We start from the raw sequence: 16921 nt of genomic DNA, 5'->3' as shown, positions 1-16921 counted from the left end.
TATAGTCAGGAGCAGGAGAAATTCTCAATGCTGCAATGGCAACTGCCATGCCTGGTGTCTACACTACCCAGACCAGTAAAGCCCAGACAAGCTGTTCCATCATCCACCCAGCAACTGCCTTCATTCCAATGGCAATGAGGAAGGATAACAGCTTGTTTGCATGGGGGAGGGGCATCCATCATCCCTCCTCCCCCTGGCCTTGTCCTAGGTTGTAAAGAGCTCCATCCAGGGTGGACTCAAAGAGGTCTAAGCAAACTGCAAATCACATGTTGTCTGCCATCCTGGAACTCACCCTGTAGACCAGGCCGTCCTGGAACTCAGAGATCTCCTGCCTGTCTCCCAGGGCTAGGAGACATGCACTACCACCACCAGGTCCCTGCTTCAAAAGTAAAGATGGCGATATTAACCTCTGGCCTACACATACACACACACACACACACACACACACACACACACACACACCTATCCTATGGCCCAGAACCACAAGAAGAGCAACAGAACCAAAAAGAATCTGGACCCAGGGGTTGTTTCTGAGACTGAAACTCCAACCAAGGATGATTCATGGAGATAACCTAGAACCCCTGCACAGATGTAACCCATGGCAGCTCAGTCTCCAGGGTCTCCTAGTAATGGGAACAGGAACTGTCTCTGACATGGACTCATTGGCCTGCTCTCTGATCACCTCCCCCTGAGTGGGAAGCAGCCTTACCAGGCCACAGAGGAAGAAAATGCAGACATTCCTGATTAGACCTGATAGGCTAGGGTCAGATAGAAGGGGAGGAGGACCTCCCCTATCAGTGGACTGGGGGAGGGGCATGGGAGGAGATGAGGGAGGGAAGGATTGGGAGGGGTCCAGGGAGGGGGCTACAGTTGGGATACAAAGTGAATAAATTTTAATAAATAAAAATTATAAAGGGAAAATATATGTTTATGTCATTTATTTAAATATAAAATTATAAATAAAAAATAGCAAAAAGAAAAAAAAGAAATCCTTGTGAGTTGGGCAGTGATGGTACACACCTTTAATTCCAGCACTCAGGAGACAGAGGCAAGCCAGCCTGATGTACAAAGTGAGTTCCAGGACAGCCAGGGCTGTTGCTGTTACACAGAGAAATCCTGTCTTAAAAAATAAATGTAAAAAATGAAAGAAAGAAAGAAAGAAAGAAAGAAAGAAAGAAAGAAAGAAAGAAGGAAGGAAGGAAGGAAGGAAGGAAGGAAGGAAGGAAGGAAGGAAGAAAGAAAGAAAGAAAGAAAACCTTGTGAGTATATGCAGCCTGCTTGAGCCTTGGTTGTTTTTATACAAAGATACCTGGAAATATAGGAGGCACACTCCAAAGCTGCTATGGAAGGAGGGCATGAGTCCCTGCCTACCATGTGGAAAACCCTCTGCACTGTACTAGTCCCCCAACCCTAAGCCAATCCTAGTTCTGACCCCTCCTGTGCGAAGCTCCTCTCCTGATCCAACTACGGACTCTAACCTAGTCCAAGCCTAACCCCTGGACAGAAGCCCCTCTGCCCTCTACAGCCCCTACTTTCACATGTTTCCTGATCTCCTCATTTCCAAGTCTCAGGAGTGGGGTTGTCTGGGTCTGCTTCCTACACACCAGCTGGGGATGCTTATCTGCTGTGGACACTGTGATGATGTTGTGTGGGTCTGACCAAATTCCTGAACCTTAGACAGAGTCTCCTAGTGTTTGCAGAGTAGGTTGTGCTAAATTCAGTGTGGGTGATGTAGGCACAGAGAAACGTTTGCCCAAGTCACAGTCTGCAGCCACAGGAACTCTAAGAGCCACTGCAACGATCTGGAGAAGCAGCTTGCCTTTGGGGCAACAAGGAAAGCTTCCACCATGATGTCCCAGTTGCTGGTAAACAGTCTAGACTGCTATCCTGTGAGTCTTACTGCAACAAGCCCTGCTCACCTGAGCCACCTGGCAGCCCAAGCAGCAGCAGGCAGAGTCTGGTTTGTGTTGAATCTAAGGAAGAACCACTTTGTTCTTTCAAAGACTTTATAGCCCATTCATCATTCCTGTGAGGATGGAGCATTCAGGCAAGGCAGGCATTTTCTTTGCCTTTCCACTCAGGAGCAAAGATGAAGGCTTTCCAAGCATGGCAGGGGCAGGAAGATTCACACCACCAGTAATCTTCTAAAGAGCCTGGTGCCCCTTCTCTAGCTGTGAGACTAGCCCTCTGGGGCTTCCTTCAATGCTAAGGTCATTAGACATGTGCATTTCAAAGGCTTTTATGCTCTCCATGGACAACAGTAAGCTGCAAGAGCATTAGGGGGGTGCCATATCGATCACTTTCAGACACCTGGCTCTGGGTACCTTCCTTATCCAAGTCTCACAGGCTGAGCCGAGGAAAAGGTCAAGGTGTTGGGAAGGCAGGTCTCAGCAAGACAAGAGGAGATACCCAAAGCCCACTACCCACTGGGAATAATACCAGGTTGTGCCCAGATTTTAGACTGTGGGGCCAGACTTTGAGCCAGGAACACTGCTGTGGCTTGAATGAATATTCTCCAAAGACCAAGTTCAAATGTCCAGAAAGTGATAGAACCTTTAAGAAGCAGGTGGAGGGTGTTAGGGTAGAGGGTATGCCTTGAAGGGGACACTAGGACTGCAATGCCATCCTGACCACCACTAGCTGAGCAGCCTCCTGTGCTATGGCGTGCAGTGCCAGCAGTGGCTCAGTGATCCTGAAAGTTAGTAATGGCCTCTACAATTCTGAACCAAAATAAACCTTTCTTTTCTGTAAGCTGAATATCACAGGAACAGAAAACTCACCTGAACACCCACCCCTAATGACAAGTTTGTAACCAATCCTGATAAGAGCAGACAGACAAGGGCAGCACCAGTGCCCAAGTAGACCAGGGTCAACAACACCTTGAAAATTCATTTGGAATGGCTTGTTCGCTGTCAATTGTTCCCTGTACAGGTGGGGCTGAAATTTCTCCTCAGGGTCTTGGAGCCAGATGAGGAAATTGGGGTTTGACACCCACAGTTCCCATGGGGAAAAAACTAATTATTGGGATGAAAGCGACCTTTGGTTTTGAGAGGAGTCAAAACCAGGAAGCCAAGGCTAGGCTCCTGCTGACAAAGTTCCCAAGTTCAAAGCAAAGGTTTAAGATGTTAAATAGAGAGAAAGAGGAAGGTCAGGCAGGGACAGGACACACCAGAGCAGGCTTTAATTAAAGCCAAGGCTTGAGGCAACTTACATGTCCAGGCCCTGCCAGCTGGCTCTGCTGGCATGTGGACCACATTGTGCTTTGCAACAATCTCTCTTTCTGCTTTTGGTTCCATCACAGCCGCCAGGCGTTCTGGCAAAGCTGACTGGCATCCAGTACCCCCTCCAATGCTGGGGGAGAAAGGCTGCATTTTAATTTATTCACATCACTTCTCAGATGCTGCTGCTGTTCTTCACCCGAAGAACCAAAGCACAACTCTGAGTGTGCTCTGTGTGTCACTGGAGGAGGATGTTTGTCATGGATACTGGGACAGTCCACTTCATACCTACTTCAACCTCCCTGAGGCTATCTGTGGGGATATTGAGAAGAGTCTAGAGTTCTGTGCTGGTGAACTAATTTCTCTGCCCACCAAGAACCAAAGGACTCCTGTGGAAATAGCTTGTTCTCCACTTCCTAGGTAAGAGCTCAACTTGCACAGCTGTTGAAGGGCTCCTGGAGAGAGAGAACAAACATCACCAGTGCCAGCAGCCAGCCCATGAGCAGTCAGGTAGGAGGCAGGGAGAGAAGGATCCCAATGCTTGCTAATTTAGTGAAATCAGTGAGTTCCAGATTTAGTGAGAGACCCTACCTCAAATAAATTGTACTTCTTCCTCCAGATAGGCCTAGCCATCCTGGAACTCACCCTGTAGACCAGGCCGTCCTGGAACTCAGAGATCTCCTGCCTGTCTCCCAGGGCTAGGAGACATGCACTACCACCACCAGGTCCCTGCTTCAAAAAGTAAAGATGGCGATATTAACCTCTGGCCTACACACACACACACACACACACACACACACACACACACACCTATCCTATGGCCCAGCAGTTCTACTCTGAGGAACTGCCCCAGAAATACTAAAGTGCCCACAGACTTGTACAAAAATGGTCATCATGAAAAATCATGCATAATTGGACTGACCAGCTGCCTAAGCCATACAAATAACTCCACACCTTAAAGAGATCTACACTTAAAGACAGAAAGTATCAAAACTGCCAAGCAAATGTGAGTGAGTAAGAAAAAGGAACAGATCCAATCTGCCTCACTTCTGCTGTTCACCCACTCTGGCCTCGAGCCCTTATGGCAAGCAATGGTAAGGCAGGAAAACTTGCAAGAAACAGACAGGCAAGGAAGGAGTTAACACACATCCCAGGTAGGTGAGAGCTACCAACTAGAAACTGAGTTGCTGACCAGGTCACAGCAGGGTCTCAAAGAACCCAGAAGGCCACCCTAGAAAAATGCAGACATGTGGCTTAAAGATAGGCAAGGGTAAGGATAGGGATGTAGTTTGGCAGCAGAGTGCTTGCCTGGCCTGTTTGAAGCCCTAGGTTCAATCCTCAGAACCATCTATAAAAATCTAAGGTTTGGGATTGCTAGCACTTGCCTAAAAAGACAAGGCTAGTTGGGCATGGTCTACACACTTGTAATCCTAGCATTGAGAAAGCTGAGGTCAAAGAATGGCAAGCTCAAAGCCAGTCTGGGCAACATAAAGAGAAGAAGGGGGTGGGAGGAAGGCAGGGGGTATGAGTGAGAGAAGAAGGAGAGAGAAAAAGAGAAAAAGAAAGGTAGCATTCAAATGCCTGGATTCCACTAACCTGACACAGCTTGCCACTCAGGGCAATCTCATACAGGAAAGTCCATAAGAGAGAACTGGGAAAAACTGGGAAACGAGACTTATCATAAGGAAAACTGAACAAGGCACACACTCTCATCTCTAAAAAGGCAGAAAAACTGTACACAGAGACAAGGCAACTTCCAAGACAGTATAAGGGAGGGAGGAGCTGCCATGGTTCAAAAACTAAAGTGTGGGGGGTTGGGGCGCACATTGAAGGCGGAGGCAGGAGGATCAATAGTTCAAGGCCAGCCTCAGTTACACAATGAGTTCAAGGACAACTTGGACTACAGGAGATCCTGCCACAAGGAGGTAAAACAAGAAAAAACACAAAGCCAAAACGGACCCCCCACCAAACTGGGAGGAAATGAAAGAATTATTAAATGACTAGAAGAAAAAATATCTTAAAATGAGAAATTAATATTAAGATGCTCAGGGGTGAATAGACTCAAATGAAAATTTAGTAAGCAGAATTGAAGAATCAATAAGGAAGGAAATCCAAAAATATAAAATGAAATAAAGAAAAAAGTAAAAGCATGGGCCAGGTGTGGTGGCATTTGCTTTTAATCTCAGCACTTGGAAAGCAGAGGCAGGAGAATTACCCTGAGTTCAAGGCAAGCCTGGTCTACATAATGAGCTCCAGGCCAGTTGGCTGCACAGAGAGACCCTATCACAAAAAAAAAAAAAAAAAAAAAGGAAAAAGAAAAGATTATACAAGGAAACCAGCATGTGGTTCATGGCTTTAGTCTTCAGCCACCTGAAGGCACTGTGCGGAATCCATGATGAGTTCAAGGCCAGGGTAGCATGCACAGTGAATTACAAGCCCAGCTGGGCTTCAGAGTGAGACCTTGTCTCAGGGAAAGAAAAGAGAGGAAAGGAGACAGAGGCAAAGACAGACAGACAAAGGGGCCTGAAGCCAGAGGACAACAGAAGAGTGAAACTAAGGTCATATTTAAAGCTATGCCAGGAAGACTGAAGAATGCCTCAGCAGTTAAGAGCATTGGCTGCTCTTCCAGGGAACATGGGTTTTCACAGCACCCACAGGGAAGATCACAACCTTATGTAACTCCAGTTCCAGGGGATCCAACACTGTCTTTTGGCCTTCTTGGACATTGCACACACATGTTGCTCTGGCATATACAATCACAATACCCATACAAAAAATAGATAAATTAAAATATAATAACAAGAAAGCTTCCCATGTAGGAAAAAAAAAAAAAGAAAAGAAAACCACTTGAATTTCAAAGGGCTCACTAGAACCCTGAAAAACTAAATCCAGTTTATTGACTTCAACACGAATCTAGTAAAATTATGAGACATCAAAGCTAAAGACAAAATCCTCAAGGCTTTCAGGCAAAAAGATCAATAAAGTTCCAGAAGCAAGAGCAGACATCAAGCTCTTGGCATCAAGCTTTGGATATACAGCTGATTCAGTGAGTGTTTGCCTGTGACCCCAGCACTGTGGGAGGCTAAGGTACAGCAACCTTAGCTCAAGGCCTGCCTAGGCTACAGAGTGAGACCCTTTCCCCTGACACAGTGTCTTAGTTTGGATTTCTATTGCTGTGAGGAGACACCGTGACCACTGCAATTCTTATAAAGGAAAACATTTGATTGGGACTGGCTTACAGTTCAGAGGTTTAGTTCAATTATCATCATGGCAGGAAATATGGCAGCATGCAGGCAGACATGGTGCTGGAGAGGTAGCTGAGAGTTCTATATCTGGATCTACAGGCAGCAAGAAGAAACAGTGATCCACTAGGCCTAGTTTTAAGCTTCTAAGACGTCAAAGCCTACCCCACCCACGCCAGAGACATACTTCCTCCAACAAAGCCACACCTACTACACAAGGCCACACCTCCCAATAATTACATTTCCTATGAGCCAAGCATTCAAGCATTCAAAGTCTATGGGGGTCATTCCTATTCAAACCTCCACATCCAGGCTTATGGAAAGCTTGCAGGGGCCTCTGTGTCTCCAAAAGCCAAAGCTAGAGACCAGCTAGGCAAAGGCTAAATAAAGGCTTTTGTCACTGGAATTTCGCTTCAACGTAAATAACTACCTGGGTCCTCTGTTGACTGAAATAAGCACATCACCAAGGAGTGGGAACCACCTTTCCTCACCACAAAACTCCACTTAGTGGATGCAAACAGAAAGAAGGGACTCGCAGCCTTGGACTCGCAGCCTTGGGAGCTCCCCACCAGAGCCCACAGTTGTTAGTGTGGACATTTTGAGTCAGCAGCAGAAGCTGTAAGTGACTGCACAGGCTCCGCGTGACACTAACCAACTAGCAAGGGGGCAGCTGCCACCTCACAGAGCACCCCACACAGGGCAGGGGCGCTGGCACGCGCAACTGCAGGATGCACAACACCTTGGATCCGGTGTCCCCTGATAAGGGTGTGATTCCTGTCCCAGATCACACCCTCCTTCAGATCATGACACATCAGATAAACTCAACTGACATTTCCAAATAACATCTGTCACTTCTCAAGCCTCAAGGCTATGGAAAACAGGAAGACTGAGCCAGGGGATGTACCACTGATGCAGAAAGGGGACCAGGATGAGACCCTGGGTCAGGAAATAAAGATAGGTTGATAGTCCATTTTTTTTTTTTTTGTAAGTCAGAGTCTCACTATGCAGCCCTGACTGGAACTCATTAGGTAAATCAGGCTGACCTCAAAGTCACAGAAATCCCCCTGCCTTTGCCTCTTGAGTGCAAGGACTAAAGACCGGGCTCGTAGCTCTGTTTTAATGCCCTGCTTCTGATAAATATGGATTTTCACCCAAGATGCTGACCTCAGAGAACCAGGTGAGGGCGAACCGATCTCAGAGGAGCTTTGTAGCTTTTCTGTAAATCTAACATTGGAGCGTGAATGTAGAATGGAAGGGGAGGAAGAGGTCTAAAGGGAAGGAAAGTGGGGAGAGGAAAGGGTAATAGAGTAAGTGTGACATGAAATCAGGAGTGGGATGAAGCAGGGGGGAAAGGGACCAGCAAAAGGGAGAGGACAGAGGAGGGGGCTGGAGGAAGGGAGGAGACAAATAGAATGAACTATGGTGTCTGTGTGTGGAAATGATACACTGAAACCCATTTTAACATACATAGGAAGAGGCCATACTATAACTCATTACTTTGTGTGCTAATCTAAAATGTTTAATCAAAAAATAAATAATTAAGACCAGCAGGATGACTCAGCAGGGAAAGGCACCTGCTGCCAAGCCTGATGACCTGAGTTCAATCACTAGAACGCACCTGATGGAAGGAGAGAACTGCCTCCTGCAAGTTTTCCTTACACACACACAAACACACAAACACACACACAAATAAGTAAAATAAATAAATGTTTTTTTAACATAAAACAAAATGGACAAAAATGAAACTTTGCTTTTTAGGAAAAGAATATCAAGCCAGGCACAGTGCTGTACTCCTTTAATCCCGGCACTTAGGAGACAGAGGAAGGAAATCTCTGTGATTCAGAGGCCGGCCTGTTCTACATAAGTGAGTTCCAGGACAACCAGGGCAAAGAAGAAGAGGAGGAAGAAGGATGGGAGGAGGAAGAGAAAAGGAAAAAGTGCCAAGAAAGAACTTTTTTATGAGTGCCTGAGACTGGCAGGCCCTGTGTCCCTCAGCAGGTGGATGGATGAAATGGGGATGTAGCTACAATGGAAAACTGCTCAGCAATGATGAAAGAATTATTGACACAGATGAAAGTGGGTCAGTACAGAGACATGGTATTCATGAAAGAGCCCAGACACAAAGGCACAGCCTGGTGGGTCTGTTCTTGTGAAGTGTGGAGGCTGAGCTAATGTGCTGAGGAAACAGAGATTCCTCTTCCTGTCGGTCACCAGGGCTGGGGAGGACTCTGGGGATGAGGATTCTTCCAATGTGTGCCAGAGCCGGGGTATTTGTCTTCATACTTATGCAACCCAGGAGGAAAGGTGGTTGACACCAAGAGATGCCACAGGGTGAATTTACTCCCCACCCCCAAAGAAAAACCCCTAAAAATAAAGCTTAGTTTAGGGCCTGAAATACACCTGCAGCCTTCTTTACCTGCGCCTAGGGGTTGGGTCGGAGAGAGAGTCAAGTATTGATCTTCTCAAAAGAGCTTAAAGTCTACCGGAAGAGGCAGATGGATTCTCCACCCTCCCCCAAAGATGTCAAGAAGTGACACACCAATGTACAAATGGTAGCAAACATAGGAGTGGATGCTCGCTGTCAGAACATGCCAATCAAAAGCACAGTGAAGCCAGGCGTGGGGTCACATACCTTTAATTCCAGCAACTGGGAGGCAGGAGCAGGTAGATCTCTGTGAGTTCGAGGCCTGCCTGGTCTACAAAGTGAGTCCAGGACAGCCAGGGGTACACAGAAAAACTCTATCTCGGGTGGGGGGAGGTGGGAAAAGCACAGTGAGACACCACCTTGCAGCCACAGGATGACTCGTGCCCACAGACTAAACAGAAGGCAGCAAGTGCTGCACAGAAATTACAACCACTGGTGGAAATGGAAACTGAGGCAGGCACCATGGAAACAGCATGGTAGTACATCAGACAGAATGCCATATGATCTTAAGCTCCATCCTGGGTGGAGGCAGCGGCTTCGGTTTTTGTTTTCTTTTGTTGTAGTTTGGTTGGTTGTTTTTGTTTTTAAGAAGCTCTCAGGCCTGGGTCTGGTGTTGTATTCCTTTAATCTCAGCACTTGGAAAGCAGAAACAGGCAGATCTCTGTGAGTTTGAGGCCATAGCAAGTTTCAGGCCAACCTGGGCTACACAGTGATACAGTGGCTTGGACATTCACACAGCTATGTGTATAGTGGACTCTGAGAATTGACAGTATTAAAACAGCCTCAGCTATTTCCATAGCCACACCCACAGTGGCATGGACACAAGCTAAAAATACCCATTTGCAGCCACATACCCATTTGCTGAAGTATAAATGCAAACAGATTATAGTCCTGCTCATCCTTAGAGGCTGGAGAGATGGCTTATCAGTTAAGAGCATCTGATGCTCTTCCAGAGGACATTAGTTCAAATTCCAGCACCAATGTCAGGCAGCTCACAACTGCCTGCAACTCCAGCTCCAGGGAATTTGATGCCTTCTTCTGGCCCTGCTGACACCAGAGACATATACACATGAATAAAAACATTTTTAATTAAAATGACACTTGGTTGGGCTGGAGAGATGGCTCAGAGGTTAAGAGCACTGTCTGCTCTTTTCCAGAGGTTCTGAGTTCAATTCCCAGCAACCACATGGAGGCTCACAACCATCTATAATGAGATCTGGTGCCCTCTTCTGGCATGCAGACACACATGCAGGCAGAACACTGTGTACATAATAAATACATAAATCTTAAAAAAAAAAAAAAGATGAGGTTCATTAAAGTTGATTCTGCCTCTTCAAAAAAAAAAGACACTTGGTGAGATAAGCCGATCATAAGAAGGTCTACGCTTTGGTTTCACCTCTGAGGTTCCCAGTTCACGCTTCTCCCTAGACTTCCCCATGGGCGGTCATGGGGAGTTGCATCTAAGGGGGATGAAGTTTCAGGGTTTTTAAGAAAAGTTTTACTACTTTTTCATTTTATGTGTCTGGGTGTCTAGAAGTGCAGGTCTCTACAGAGGCCAGAAGAAGGTGTTATAGCTCCCGGAGCTGGAGTTACAGGCACTTGCGGGATGCCCAGCATGGGTGCTGGGGACTGTAATCAGGTCCTTTTGTGAGCAACAAGGCTTTATTGGCTTGTGGGATATTGGCCAGCCTGCCAAGAGCCAATATTCCACATGCTTCCCCCACCTGTGAAAACTTTGGTTTACACGGAGGCCCCCGTGGACACAGTCACCACCTGCCTTAGAATAAAAGCCAAGTGCTCGCCCTACCCTTGGGTTGCAGCACACCCTTTTATCAAAAAGAGATCGCCTTCTTCCTTTGCACAGCACCAAGGTTATTCTTTGTTTCTAACACTTGGAAGAGCAGCTCTTAACTGATTCAGCTAAGGTTTCATGATGAAAATAGATCTGGAGGTGGGTAATGATTGTGATGGTTTCAAAAAAAAAGCATAAATGTACTTAATACCGCAGAACCACACACTGCTGAGGAGGTCCAGGTGTCAAGTTTTATAATGTGTATAATTAGCCACAGTTAAAACATACACACAAGCCAGGCGTGGTGGTGCACAACTGTAATCCCAGCACTCTGGGAAACAGAGGCAGGTGGAACTCTGTGAGTTCAAGGCCAGCCTGATCTACAAAGTGAGTCCAGGAGAGAAACCCTTGCCTTGAAAAACCAAACCAGCCAACCAAACAAACAAACAAACCCATATACACAGCCTACAAAGTCACTTCCATCCCTCTTTAAGCCTGACAGAAGAATCATAAGAGCTCTGGAGAATGTGTGATAGGATGTGTGTACCCACATGCATGCCTGCATACACAAGCGCCCCCACACACCCAGCGCATACATACACAAAAGAAAAAAGGAAGAAAGAGAGCATATGAGCCACTAGGAAAAAGGATGCCTCCTGGCACTGTTTGATGCTGACCCAGAAGTGGCTTTCTGAGTGCCCGGTCTACTGCTTATGTCTGATATTTGAAGGGTGATTAGGATGGCCAATAGAGGAACCCAGAATTTGCAAGCATGGTTGTAAGGTCGGCAAGGCCCCAGTTGCTCCATGCTGGACCTGGCCTCTGATCCTCCAGTCCCAGTAGGGATGAGGAACACTAGGCAATCCAACCTGGCTTATTACAGAGATACATAACATGGAAAAGGAGCCAGGACCTCTGTAGAGAACACCAGGTAAAAGGTCCTTGTGAACACCACAGTAGATCCTGCCCTTGAGTTCCACTTATAGCCAGGGGCAGTTTAAGCCCCTCTGCAGCCCAGCTGTGCCCTTTACTGTACCAGCCATGACAAGCAACAGTTTCTGTTCGATTCCATCTGCTCCTAGACAACCACCTTACACCAAAAGGTGTAAGGTGACCCAGCAGATATAGTGGTTTTGTTGGCCTAGACCAGCCAGTGTGGGCTGCACTCCAACCGAGCCTCCTATATTCTTAACACGAAAGGAAGCAGCTAACTAGGCTGTGACCATGGCTAGTATCATGGCCATCCCAGCTCCAGGTTGTGGCACCTCTACCTAGCTCTTGGTGCTGTCCTCTTCTCTGGCACCAGGCCTGGCTCCCACACACAACTGCCCCAGGACAGGCAAGCCCAGAGAAACACACATAGCACCCCTGAGGCTACTTCCCAGCCAACTCCTGACTCCCTAGAACACTCTCATGAAGTTGTAGGTGACCCACAGCGAATCCATTAACATTAAGTGGGTTGAAAGCACTCATCAAGAAGGGGTAGGGAAATGTGAGGTACACATCATGACAAAGTACTTGACAAAGAAGGAAATTGCATCACGTACAGAGGCATGGTTGAACACATAATGCTGCTAAGGGCATTATGGAAAGTCAAACAAGCCAATCACAGACAAGGGTCATATGGGTCCGCCTATGAGGTATCCGCCAAGGTCAAGCCAGACATTTGTAAGATTGCAATGGTAGGCAGAAGCAGACATGAGCTCTAGGTACATACTATGGGGCACTGTGATGACAGCCGGTGACTGGCCACGACTGACACAGGAAGTATTATGAACATGTTGTGTGGCTTTTCTCATTGCTGCCACCCAATGCTCAGCCAAGGGAAACTTAAAGAAGAGTGATTTTTCTTGTAGTTCCGTTCCACAGCAGGGGGCATGGCAGCTGAGCCACCGAAGACAAGATGTTCACGCGAGGCTACAGGAGACATTTCACACTGAACCATTATACTTAGAATCTGTTAAGAGGACAGACATCCTGAAAAGTGCTCTCACCGGCCATACTAAAGCCAAAAATAGAAAGGAGGCAGGGAAAGAGCCCATCTGGTTGTTCTGATGGAAAAGGCCATGCTATTCTCACGAGAAACCTAGGCAAGATGATGGCGAAGGATTCATGTACCTCAATCCAGAAGGAAATCAGGGCCTAAGGTGCTGCTTATGACAGGGTTCCTCTTTCTTGTCTAGTCATTTCTCAGAACACGTTTTATTGATTTCAGTATTGAGATAAAATCACATTCTGTAGCCCAGGTAGACCCAGAACATACTATATAGCCCAGCCTGAACTCAAAGCAATCCTCCTGCCTCAACCTACAGGGTGCTGGGATTGTAGGTGTGAACCACCACATCCGGAAATAATTTTAAAATTATTGTAACATTTCTTTTCCTTCTCCAGAATTTTTAAAAGCACAAGAAACACAAACTTTGGTACCCAAACCCCAAGCCTTGAACTGTCTGGCTGACTGCCACCAGCGGCCACCTTTGATCAGATCATGGGCGACAGATTCCTCCAGCATGAGAAACGAGAGAGGCAGGACAGCAAAGACCACTAATGACAGGTTCTCTGGGCCATTGGGACTCAGCCCACATCCATCTTTTCCTCTCCAATTTGCAATGTTTACTTATCTATTCTTTTGAATTAGCTGTGGTGGCTTGTACATGGCTGACTACTCTCTTTTAAACAGGGGTCAGACCACTTTGTACAGCATTTCCATACAGTCACAGAACCTGGTTCTGTAAGGGCAATCCCTGGCAAGGGGACACAGGTCCATAGGTCCATAATTACAGAAACCAAATGGAACTATATGGACTTGGTCAGCACTCTTCCTGCAGAAAACACTCTAACGTTTCAGTGCCTCGGAGCTTCCTTACAAGAAGGTGAACTGGGCTTCCCCCACCCCCAACCCCCAGTGTAGAATGAAAAATACAGCAGGTGACTGCTGTAAGTTTCTAAATTCACACCACACGTTGGCTTCCTGAGAGAAGAGGGCCAAGAAGGCCTTGTGCCCTGCGTTTTAATTCCGTGTGCTGGTGGGAATGAGAACCCTAGCCTTCTTGGCACCACCCATACCCCAAGCTGGAAGCACTCACTTCTGCAACTCAGCTCTCTAGTTTGGGCCCCACAACCAAGGCCAGAGGCATTTCTGGTGTCCTGCTGTTCTACCAGTGAGCACTCAAATCTGAGTCACCACAGGCTTCATTACCAGCTTACTGTATTTGCAGGAAGTCCGCGTTTCACCACCTTGTGGAGAAAGCCTGAATCTAGCTGGGAAACAGAAGGTTGTGTTTTTCTTTAATTCCAACTGTTTTTTTTAACAGGCAAGGTCGAACGGATCCACAGATCTTTTTCCTAGGAAAACTAGTGTCCTCTCACTAACTCCCAAACGAAAGCAAAAGGTAATTGGAAGCCTCACACATCCTCAGCATCCCACTGCTGTGCGTCCATCTGGGAAGGGGGACATGGGAAAATTTTAAGCTATCTGTCAAAATATAAAAATATAAAAAGGCCCGGCAGCACCATACTGGAGGAGGTACTGTAGAGAAGACGAGACCAGAGTCCCCGGCGGCGGCAGCGGCGGCCGCGCACCTGCGCGTCCACACCCAGCGCAGCGTCACCAGCAGCTCCTTAGGCCTGTGCCGGGCTGGCCCTGCTCCGCACACCGCGGGAAACCGGTGCGGTGAAATAAATGGCCAGTGGAGCGCGATAGATCTCCCGGAGAGGCAAAGACCCCCAACCTGGACAAGGCTCCGGACCCCCGATCACCGGGGGAGTCGAGCAAGCCCCACCACCCTGCTCCATGCTCGTGCCATCCTGCACCATCCCGGTGCCACCCCGAGAGTCTCCACCCTGCGCCATCCCTTCCAAGAGCGTCACCACTCTTTTTTCTATTCCGGTGCCATCTCCGCCACCCTGGGCGTCACCACCTCGCTCCATCCCGGTGTCATCCCCAGCACCCTACACCACCTCCAGTCCATAGCGCAGGGCATCCGCGGGCCCCGGACACTCGGTGCCAGGCGCCGGGGGAGCGTAAAGGGCCCTTCAGAGCGCAGCCCTCGTCCCCTCCCGGGTCAGCTGTGGGGTGCGTTGGATCCTGAGGACCGCGCCGCTGCTGCTCACCAAGGTTCCCCGCGATCAGGCTTCGGGCGGCGGCGTCCGACGGCCGGGCTCAGCCATCGCAGTGGCGCTGCGGCGGGCGGGGGCCGCGCGTCACCGCGGGCAGCGCCCCGAACCCCGGCCCGCCCCTGCGGGCGCTCCAGCCGGCGCCGACCCAGCGTCGCCCGCCCCCTGGCTTCCCCAGATAGCTCCGCTTATTCCTTTAAGAAACAAGTCTTGCGTCCCTTAAAGTGAGAAATGACATTGCTAAAAAGGACCCGGGTGCTGTAGAAGACCCTGCTGCGCGGGGCGGGGAAGCTAAAAGCCAGCCAGGTTAGATGTGTCTGCGGGTCGCCCAGGGCCACGCGGCGTACGAGGGACTATCCGTGATAGGAATCACTCACCCTCATTGCGTCCTGGATGTGAGCAGCCATGAGCAGCGCCCGCGAGTTGCACGTGGGTGTTCCAACCCTTAACCCTTTGAGTCCCGGCTCCAAGAGCTGCTTTCCCCGGGCTCTGTAGGAAGAGAAACGTTTTCAGGCTTCAGAGAGCAAATATTATTCCGTATCCCAATACTCACAGTTCCGTCCTACCTGCTTCTGTTTGCCCCTGACACTTCCTATACTGGAGATGGAACCTAGGGCCAAGTGCTCTGGCAATAAGCTATATCTCAGCCCTCTTGTTCCCTCACTTTTTTTTCTTGTTTGTTTATTTTGTCTTGTGATAAGGTGTCCTAGTTTCATTTCTGCTGCTGTAATACAGTCCCTAATGGAAAAGTAACTTGGGAAACTTATTTATTGTATGTGCATAGATGTTTTGCCTGTATATATGTCTATGTGAGGGTGCCAGATCCCTTCTGGAACTGGTTACAGACGTTTTTTTGAACTGCCATGTGGGTAATGGGAATTGAACCTGGGTCCTCTGGAAGAAAGGCCAGTTTTCCTAACTACTGAGCCATCTCTCCAGCCTGGGAACGAAATAGGTTTTTTTTTTTCAGCTTGCAATTCGAGGTTACAGTCTATCATTGTGGGGAAAGTCAAGGCAGGAACTTCAAACAGCTAATTATATCATATCTGCAGTCAAGGGCTGAGAGAAACGAATGCTCGCTTGCTTACTTTCTCATGTTCGGCTCCATTTCTTTACTTTTACACAGTTCACTTTTATATACTTTTATACAGGTACCCCCTGCATGGAGAACGGTGCCATCCACATGGGCCTGGGTCTTCTCACATCAATTCATTAAGACAGCTCCTCACAGAAATGCTCACAGGCCAGCCCACTATGGGCAATCTCATGGAGACTCTCTTCCCAGGTGACCCTGTCTAGGAGCCTGTGCCAGCCTCACAGGCTGAGTCATCTGTACCCTGGCTCTACACTGTACGCCTCAGCCAACTCGTTTTAGGGACCTTTCCATAAAACTATAACTCCAAGTGAAAGGTTGGGGCGGGGCGGGAGGAAGGGGAAAGCAGGACAGCAAATGCACTGAAAGAGACCACTCCATGAGATGAGGGCGTTTCGGACATGCCCGAGAAAAATCTTCGAACTTACAGGTAGCTGAGGATGACATTGAACTTATGATCACCTTGCCTACACCTCTCAAGTCCAAAAAAAAAAAAGTGCCACCATACCCTTCCTTCCTTCCTTCCTTTCTTTCTCTCTCTCTCTCTCCTTCCTTCCTTCCTTCCTTCCTTCCTTCCTTCCTTCCTTCCTTTCTTTTTTTATTGAGACTGATCTCTGTGCAGCCCCGGCTGACCTTGAACTTGCTATATAACTGAGGCTAACCTTGAAATCCTGATCCTCCTGTTTCCACCTCTCAAGTGCTGAGATTGAATAAGCACACCCAAATGAAGGCAATCTTGTATGTACTTGGTTTATTAGGCTGTTGTGAATTATATCAAAATCATAGATACATTTAAAAATCCTTAAGCTGTGTAAGTTTGTTGGTTAGGGTTGGGTTAGGGTTAGTGAGGGGTTAGGGTTAGGGTTTTGGTTGATAGCTGGCCATTTAGAATCACAGATTCATGCCAATCCTTTCCCAAAGGTTTGTTTTATTATTTACTTGTGTGTGTGTGTGTGTGTGTGTGTGTGTGTGTGTGTGTGTGTGTGTTAATATGCAGAAGCTAAAAGAGGGCATCAGATTCCCTGGAGCTGAAGT

The 16921-nt window shown here is 47.8% G+C and overlaps 1 protein-coding gene across 28 annotated transcripts in view; it reads right to left on the bottom strand.

Annotated features, from left to right (window-relative positions):
* Window positions 1-15421, bottom strand: part of Jakmip3 (Janus kinase and microtubule interacting protein 3) — a 130402-nt gene extending 114981 nt beyond the window's left edge. For 7 of the 28 annotated variants that reach the window (XM_060381662.1, XM_060381653.1, XM_060381703.1 and 4 more), the window contains exon 1: window positions 14791-15116. The gene's annotated coding sequence lies outside the window, so the exon portion shown is untranslated. Of the gene's footprint in view, window positions 1-14637; window positions 14764-14790; window positions 15119-15170; window positions 15283-15359 lie in introns of those variants that run through there. The other 21 variants (XM_060381767.1, XM_060381730.1, XM_060381726.1 and 18 more) reach the window with 7 other exon arrangements.
* Between the last annotated feature and the right edge of the window lie 1500 nt (window positions 15422-16921).

This window comes from Meriones unguiculatus, chromosome 1, assembly GCF_030254825.1.
Source record: "Meriones unguiculatus strain TT.TT164.6M chromosome 1, Bangor_MerUng_6.1, whole genome shotgun sequence".
NCBI lineage: Eukaryota > Metazoa > Chordata > Mammalia > Rodentia > Muridae > Meriones > Meriones unguiculatus.
Note: the sequence above shows the minus strand (reverse complement) of the source record. Positions and strands in the feature narration are given on the sequence as shown.